This window comes from Canis lupus, chromosome 1 (genome assembly GCF_003254725.2).
Source record: "Canis lupus dingo isolate Sandy chromosome 1, ASM325472v2, whole genome shotgun sequence".
NCBI classification, from domain to species: domain Eukaryota; kingdom Metazoa; phylum Chordata; class Mammalia; order Carnivora; family Canidae; genus Canis; species Canis lupus.
In genome coordinates this window covers 96705837-96714540 of record NC_064243.1, presented here as the reverse complement: position 1 = coordinate 96714540, position 8704 = coordinate 96705837, and the positions used below count along the sequence as shown (strand labels likewise).

Below are 8704 nucleotides of genomic sequence, written 5' to 3'. Positions count from 1 at the left end.
GTGACCGTTGCATCGGAGGGTCACCAGAGCAAAACCCAAAGGCTCTGAAAAATGCCCTCCAAACGCAAACTCAACCAAAGAAGAAAGCTGCCTCAGTGCCAGATCCTGCCCTGCAGGGACATTTGCCAACCCTATTCACTCATGGGTGAGGGTCCCAGCTTGACAGGGCCAGCTGCGGAGTGTGCAAGGCTGGGGCAGGGCTGGATCCTTGCTGGCTAGGGGGGATGGTCTGGGAAAGAGAAGCAGAGGTTGCTGTGCACTCCAGCCTTACAGTTAGGGGTAATTTGTTATACTGGCGAGGTCAATAGGTGAGCTTTGATCACAGGCAAAGGCTCCGAGATTGTTGTCTACAAAAGCGATTGATTCATTACATCCAGGTCTCAGATGCTAGCAGGGGTCAACCTGAGCAGGGGCGGCAAAGGCAGGAGGTTTGCTTTAGCACCTAAGTCCCTGCTCAGCCTTCCTTTGCTTTTTTGTGCACATGTGTGACTCCTATGATGCTCCCTCCGAGACATGCCCTCTCTGAGTTCCCATGAATTTGCAATGTTTACTTGAGTCATGATGATGTTAATTCATTTGCCAGCACAGTATGTGGTTTTATGTCATCCTTGGGGACAAAAGAGCTGGAGGGGCCCCTGTGGGGCTCAGTGATTGAGCATCTGCTTTTGGCTCAATGCGTGATCCTGGGGTCCTGGGATCAAGTCCTGCATCGGGCTCCCTGCAGGGAGCTTGCTTCTCCCTCTGCCTATATGTCTCTCATTAATAAAGAAATAAAATCTTAAAAAAGAAAAAAGAAAAAAGAGCCAGTGGATTGGAACATGTGCTCAGGTGATACCACCTCTGGCCACAAATCCTAGTTCCTGGAACTGAAACCCTATAGGAGGATGATGGGGGTATCCTATCGTTAGTCATACACATGCAGCTGTGGAAATGCCTGTTGTCCCCTCGCTGCCCTAATGCCTTTCGGGGGTCACCCTCTACTTGCTGCACAGTGCAGAGCAGTTGGTCCATGAAGGCTGGTTTGATACTCACTTCCCATCCCTGAAGTCATTGTGTGAGATCTCCTTTCTGTCTGTGTTTGTGGCACTGTTGCCCGTGAGGGGTGTTCATGGATCCTGGGTCGCTGGTCATCTTTGGAAGTCATGAAACAAACCTGATGCCTTGGTCTGTTCCCCTCTTCCTCTACGGCCACCTTGGATTGACAGTCACCCTTCACCCAGCTCTCTGTTTTTACTTCCCTCTGTATCCCGATTAGAGTCCATGGGTTCTCTTTTTAGTAACATATTTGCTAATACCCTGAGCTCCCTTGACCTGCTTTTTATCAAACCTGACAGGCAGGTCACCTCAATCCTGGATAAACCCAAATATTGACTTGCTCTGTTTGTGCAGCCAAGAAATGAAGACAGTTGCAGAAAACCAATAACAAAGTAGGTTGCTTTCACCGTAGACTAGGAATCAACAACCCCAAAGAACATCTTGATTGTACCCTGCCGTAAATTCAACAAAGAATCATATCCAGGACAGACAGGGAACTTCAACTTCTCAACAATTGAAAAAAAAGATCCAATTATACAATGGAAAAGACTCCGTTATCCACCAAGGAAGATAATCACATAAACAGGTGCTCAGCATCACTATCTCAGGAAAAGGCACAGGAAGCCACAGTGGCCACCTTTATGCTTATGGCTGAAATGTGAAAGGCTGTAGTACCAAGTGCTGGGGAGGATATAAAACAACTGGTTCTCCCATTCTAGGACAGTGATAATACTAGACCCACTTTGAAAAACTCTTTGGCTGTTTCCGATAAAATTAAACAATTGACTCCCGTGTATACTTAAGATAAAAGAAAGTTTATTTCCACAACAACTGGTTCACCAATATTCACCAAAACTGTGTTCATTGTAACTAAAAAATGAAAAACTTATGTAACCAGCAACAGGAAAATAATCTCCATTCAGTCAACAGACCGCAACACAAAAGTAAGAAGAAAAAAAGAACAAATAACTGAAAACACACAACAGCAGCACTGTGAGTGTCAGAAGCAGATGTTAAGAAAAGAGGCCAAATATAAAAAAGCAGATGTTGGGTGATGATTCCATCATGTGAAGGTTAAGAACCAGTCAGCTGGGAGCTCCTGGGTGGCTCAGTCGGTTAAGCGCCTGACTCTTGGTTTCAGCTCAGGTCATGCCCCCAGGGTTGTGACATTGAGCCCCTCATCAGGCTTCATTCTGGGTGTGGAACCTGCTTAAGAGTCTTTCTCCTGGGGATCCCTGGGTGGCTCAGCAGTTTGGCGCCTGCCTTTGGCCAGGGGCATGATCCTGGAGTCCTGGGATCGAGTCCCGCATTGGGTTCCCACTGTGGAGCCTGCTTCTCCCTCTGTCTGTGTCTTTGCCTCTCTCTCTCTCTCTATGTCTATCATGAATGAATGAATGAATGAATGAATGAATGAATAAATAAATAAATAAATAAATAAATCTTTAAAAAAAAGTCTTTCTCCTGCCGCAGTTCTCTTTCAAACAAACAAAAAAACAAAAAACAACACAAAACAAAACAAAAAACCCCCAGCAAACTCATCAATGTGTAGAGAACTCAAAACGACGGTGACCACTGGAGGGGGTGGATGAATGTTGACTGGGGAAAGAGGTAAGAGAACTTTCTGGGGGGAAGGAAACGGTCTGCCACTTGATCTGGGTAGTAGTTTCTGTGGGTGTACACAATCATCAAAATTCATGAAACTGTATTCCTAAGTTTTGTTTTTGTGCATTTATCCCATATAGATTATATCTCAATAAAAAATCAACCTTGCCCAGCAATGCCATGCTTCTCAGGTTACCTTCTACCAGCAGTGAATGAGAGTTGTGCTGTTCAACATCTTCACCGGTATATACTTTTTTAGGGTTTTAAAAAAATTTTATTTAAAGCATTCTAATAGGTACGGCAGCTGGCTTCCCTCCCAGGGCAATCTACCGAAGAGGTCAAGGCAGGCGTTGCAATGTCCTTTAGGACCTAACTCAGAAGTCACTAACCATCACTTGGTCCCATGGGTCATCCCTGACTCATTCTGGGAAGGAACCATGTCCGTGTGTATGAAGAACAGAAGTCAGGATAGGTGAAGTTCATCTGGAGGCTGGTTCCACACTCACGCAGATTAATTTTTCCAGATATAGAAATGCTCTGTGCCAAAACTAACTGCTATGAGATTTCTCCCAATTTCACCTGAGTTCATAGGGTGTGCCTATCGAGCTGCTGGCATCGCTTGACTGTCTTCCTGGAGAGGTGAGAACCAAGTTTACCTGAGACTCACTTCTTCAGGTGATGCCAAGTCGGATAAGACTAAATGCAGGCTTTTGGGACATGCACAATTGTTGCAGAGATGGAGGTTATTGCTCTGGGGGCTGGTTGCTGGTTGACTTGCTAAAGCTGGTGGGTATGGGGCCAGGGCCTTGATCATCCTTTGTGTCCCCTACACCCTTGGCCTCTTTAACAAGGAGCCACGTCTGGGATGTCTGGGTGGCTCAGTGGTTGCGCATCTGCCTTTGGCTCAGGTCGTGATCCTGGTGTCCTGGGATCAAGTCCTGCATCGGGCTCCCCGCAGGGGGCCTGCTTCTCCCTCTGCCTGTGTCTCTGCCTCTATCTGTGTGTCTCTCATGAATAAATAAATAAAATCTTAAAAGAAAAAAGGAGCCACGTCACACGTCTGGCACCAGGGAACTCAAATTCTGGGGTCTTCAGAGTTCTACATTGATTCCAAAGAAAGAGCCCAGGCATCACACACGTGAACACCATCCACACCCCCAGAGCCATGGTGCTGATACCAAGCAGAATAGGAAACGAGGGCCACTTTAATTTCTTTGAACTTTTTGACTCACAAGGACAAGATAATTGGGTTTTGGTCTTTATTCCCTTTGGTATTTGGACCTGAAGTTACCAGAGAATTTAATCTCTCCCTCAGAACTTGACAATGGGAGAAAGTGTTTCCTTAAATTTGGGCCATTTCTATGTTTTTGCAAATTTTTTTGGGGGGAGGAGAATGTTAAACATTCTTTTTCATATTATTGAGGACTGTTGGTGAAGGTGGGCATAGTTGGTGTAATGGATTAAAGAATGAATGTTCCATTTTGGGTACACAGTGCTCTTGGATTTAATCTAGTTAATATATCCTGAATTATTTCAGAGCTTTGGGATCCAGTTTCCCTGTTTCTGGCCTTTACTGAGGACTTTCTGTCTGCTCTGATGACTGTAGGCCACCTTGCTCTCCTTGACTATCTTGTGTGAGCACCTCCTGCCTGCACGGCACTGCTTCCCTAAGTCAACTAATTTCTGGGTTGAGAATCAGCCCACTGATGTGACTGCAGCTACATATCCCATTCTCAAAGTCAGCTTTACCCATAAAGCATATGATGTCACAGCTTGCAAATGCTGATTCCTCTGACGTATTATCAGATGGCTCAGGAATCATGGCGAGAAATGGGGATGACAGCCCTTGGGAGCCTGGGAAACAGATCACCTGTGTGGAGTTGCTTCTGGTTTCCTCATATTCCTTCCTTTAGAGAAAGATAAAAGTCACTGGAGAGTAAATCCTTTATCCCCTAATCATCTAGTGCACATCACCTCGTACATGTTCACACAACCTGCCCCCCTCCCTCCTCCTGTAGAGCCCATCACTGGCCCCTCCACTGGGTACCACTCAATACAGCGGGGTTCTTGCAGGGAAACATGAAACAGGCTCAAGAGGCACAGAAGGAAAACAGGAGCCAAATCTCAAAAGTCTACATCTACCGCCTATTCCCATTTCCTAGTTATAAGAGTTTCTCACAAGACTTGCCTGTATCTTCCATCCCCTGTGTTTACCCCCCAAACACTGGGCAGCCTTCCCAATCTGGGTGTCTGCACTCACCACGCCCCCAGAACCTGTGGCTCGGCTCACCCACCATCCTGTGCTGCTGCCTGACCTGCCAGCCACATTCTGCACAAAGGGGCTCGGCCTCCTCGGCGGGGTCTGGTCTGCCCTCAGCTCCAGGAGCATCTTCCCTGGGTTCACGCCTCCATCTCCATCCCCTCCATGTCCAACCTCGAAACACAGGCATTTCTTCAGACCGTTTCCACTCGCTCCACACGTTCTCCCAAGGTGGCGCGCGCTCTTAGGTTTTCCCCCAACACCCTATTCCTTATTCTTTGTTGTGGGTGCTGGAGCTCCAACCCGGCCCAGCCCCTCACGTGAGTCCAAGGTCCATTCCAATCCCATTCCAACTCCTGGCAGGAGATGGGATCCTACACACTGGGAGGTAGTGATGCCTCTGCAGGGTGGCTGTCGGGGACTGTTTCACTTGTAACTTGAGGTTCCGGGAGCGGGGGGTGACCTCTTCTCTTTTGGCTGTTGGCCTGAGATAGGAGGCTTGCTCTATTCTTGCTGTCCTGCCGTCTTTGCATCCTATAAACCCAGTCAGAGTGCTGAGAATGCAGATACAAAAAAAAAAAAAAATCAGAAAAATACAAAACTGGGTTATTGATGTCAGGGTGACTGACCAACCCTCTAACTGCTCTCTCTTCCCTCCTGTGTGAGGTAATGGACACCTTCATTGTCAACATCACTTTACATTGAGGTTTCAATTACTTGCAAATATTTCTGTGCCCTCTTGGCTTCGATGACCAGTAACTTACAGGCCATGCGCACCTTGACCTCACCGTGCTGGACTCACCCTCAGAGTTTGGAATCCATAAAGCATTAGCACAGAGTCATATCTAAGACGCCTTAACTCAGGGTGCCTATAGGCCAGGAAAAGACGCATCCCTGCAGACCTGTCACACTACCCAGGCCCGTGGAGCTCTGTGAGGTCAGACCTGGATGCCTTCCATGGTACCTCCCTCTCCCCAACCCTTCCTGGCCAGGCCTTCATCCAAGGAGCTCTCTCATGCAGCTTCTTCTCTCTTCCTTATGGCCCGTCCCCCATGATGCGCCATCACACCCTGTCTTCCACATTGGACTCCCCAATGGCACGTCTGCTACCAGGGCTCACCTGTCTCCCTGGGTGGTCAGAACGTGATCCCCAGACCAGGCCTGCTTTCGTTCACCCTCATGTTTCCCGAGCCCAATGCTGTGCTGTCACCTAGCCCATGCCAGTAAAGACTTGGTCATCACAGAGCTGTTCCCTCCCGGACTGTGTAACCCCTCGGGGGAGAAGCCTCACAGGATGTTACAATGCCTGAGGGTGGCCTGGTTTCGCAGGCCTCTTTGTTTCGCAGCAGGGAAGACTGACTTGCTTACGTACGCAGTGTCTTGTCTAGTTACTTCCTTGTTGGGCACCTGCCAGGTGTCAGGCCATCTGGGCACAGAGAGGACAGGCTCCTTTGTGCCTGCTGGCATTGGGGGTGGAAAGACTGAGCCCACATGGTGGAGGCACACAGACGGAAGCTGTGGGAAGGCAGGGGGATGCTTACACCTGAATGGGAGACGGTGGGCAGGGTCAGCAGGGAGAGGGTCTGTGGGAAGACCTGGGGCATCTGGGGCACAGACGGGCTGAGGGGTCTGGTTGCAGGTACATGTAAATGGCAGGTGGAGGCCAGAGCACAGAGAGTCACATTGGCCATCCCGTGGCAAATGAAGAGTCCGGGCACAGCTTTGGGTTTCAGAAGCAGGTGGTGGCCCACATGAGTGGCCCAGTACCCACACGAGGTGGCTTCATGTGCCGTCCTGGCAGTGCTGCCGACGTCCTCGGGCACGAGGCCAGCCGTGGCTGTTCCTTACCACCAGCATCCCATCCTACCTGTGTCTTGGATTGTGGATCATGCTGCTCAGACCCCAGGGAACCCGTGGGTCAGAGTGTCTTCTCTCTGAACGGACACAGCTTAAGGCGCCAGCGAGTGACCTGTCCTCATGATGTCCATAGAGTCTTGCCTGCACTGTGGGTATGGAAGTCACAACGCCTCACGTGGACTGGCCCCCCTCGGCAGGTGCACTTGGGAGCCCACCTGTGCTGTGAGCCTGGCCTTAGTGGGCAGGGGGGCAGAGGGAGCATGGGCATCACGGGCCTGCCCGGGGGCCACGCAGGCTGGCTCCGCATCCACAGGCAGTGGCCAAGCACCTGCCGGGAGAGCCTCAGCCCCCGGGGTCTGGGGTAAGAACAGGACAGAGAGGATTCACAGCCGCACCCGGAGGTGGGCTGGGGGGGGGGTGGTGTCCTCAGGGAACAGCCTGCTGTGGGAGAAGCACCTGAGGCCGGGGGGCAGCGAGAGTCGTTTGCCGGAGGTGGGGCAGGAACCCGCGGAAGGCGCTTGCACCCGGAGCGAGGGCATTTCTTCCCCTGCCAGGCTTTGCAGAGCTACGGCATCCTTGGTTTCAGGCCAGGGTGCGTTTCTCGGGAAGCGGCGGGGCTTTGTTCTCCAACCAGAGTGTCTGCAAAACAAGAGAGTGGACCGAGCTGACCTCCCCATGGGCTGGGACAAACTGTTTCTGTTTTACTCATGTCTGTAAACCACAAATGCTCAGAAACGTGCTGCCTGAGGTGCAATCTGCTCCTTCTGTGATTAGGGTCCCTGTCCCCGCTCCCTCTTTTTTTTTTTTTTTAAACTGTCAAAATATAAAAAAAACTTTGGTACCCACAGAGTCTTCCTTCTGAGACTGAGGCATTTCCTGGTTGCTGGTGGGTGTCCAAGCGCCGAGAAACGCTTCTAAAAGGGGTGTCACCTTAGGGAAAAGGGATGGGTCCTTTCCCTGGGAAGCCTGTGGTGAGTGATGCAGTCTTGCTTAGCAGGGTGTGCTTCTCTAATCTCGGAGCTCTACCTTACACACACACACACACACACACACACACACACACACACAAGCACACACAGATGCAGAATTTATGATCCCTGGAAGACAGGGAATCCTGAGAAATTCGGGAGAATGCTATGACTTTTCAAGGAACCGACCCGGAGGAGAAGCACTGCAGGCCCACACCCTCCACGAGGGTTCATCTCCTGCTGGCTCTGCATTAGCTGCTGAACCCCACCCTCCACCTGGCTCCTGGGCTCCAGGCTGTTTTCACCCTGAATTTTCAGATGCCTCTGGATCTTTTGCTCCACATTGGAGGGGCGCCCTAATCCCCAAGTGTGCGAGGGACAGGCAGCAAGTGCAGAGAGGGAAGGGAGGGAGAGGGAGAGGAAGAGCCATGCCAACACAAGGTAGGCCCCCGAGGCACATTTCCAGCAGGAGGAGTGAGAATGTCACCTGTCAAATCCCAGATTCGAGATTATGTCACCAAGTCAGCTGTAGCCGGGACCAGGACTCACAGACCGGAACTTGGATGTCACGAGCCTGCGTTTCTTGGAGCCGCCCCCCACCCAGCCCAGCCAGGTCACAGCCCACCCCGGCTCCCCACTGCCCTTTGGACCCCGCTGGACCCCGGGGTCCTCACGGCATGGCGAGGCCCTCACTTCCCTTCTGGTGCTGGTGCTGGTCACACTGGCTGGTTTGAAGGTGATGTTTTTCCTTCCATCCCACATGAAGGTGAATGTGAACTGTACGTGACCCCCCGAGGTGGGTGGCCACATGCTTTGACAAGTGGCAGCTGTCTGATAGCAGCAGAGGGTGAGAGACCGGGTCCCAGTGGTGTGTATCAGCAAGGAGGTCTGGTCGGACAACGACCAGCTTTCCAAGTCTGTTCCCACCCCAAGTGACTGGTTACAAACCATAGGAACAGCTCTTTAAACGGAACCTCGTTGG

The 8704-nt window shown here is 50.8% G+C and overlaps 1 long non-coding RNA gene across 2 annotated transcripts; it reads right to left on the bottom strand.

The window, feature by feature from the left end:
- Nucleotides 1–3882: 3882 nt before the first annotated feature.
- Nucleotides 3883–7389, bottom strand: LOC112644854 (uncharacterized). Of its 2 annotated transcripts, none has more exons than XR_007401779.1 (3): nt 7211–7389; nt 4928–5451; nt 3883–4544 (listed from the first exon to the last, which is right to left on the bottom strand). It is a non-coding gene; the product is annotated as an uncharacterized LOC112644854 (long non-coding RNA). The 2 variants fall into 2 exon arrangements; XR_007401778.1 differs by having other exon boundaries at nt 4932–5451.
- Nucleotides 7390–8704: the final 1315 nt, after the last annotated feature.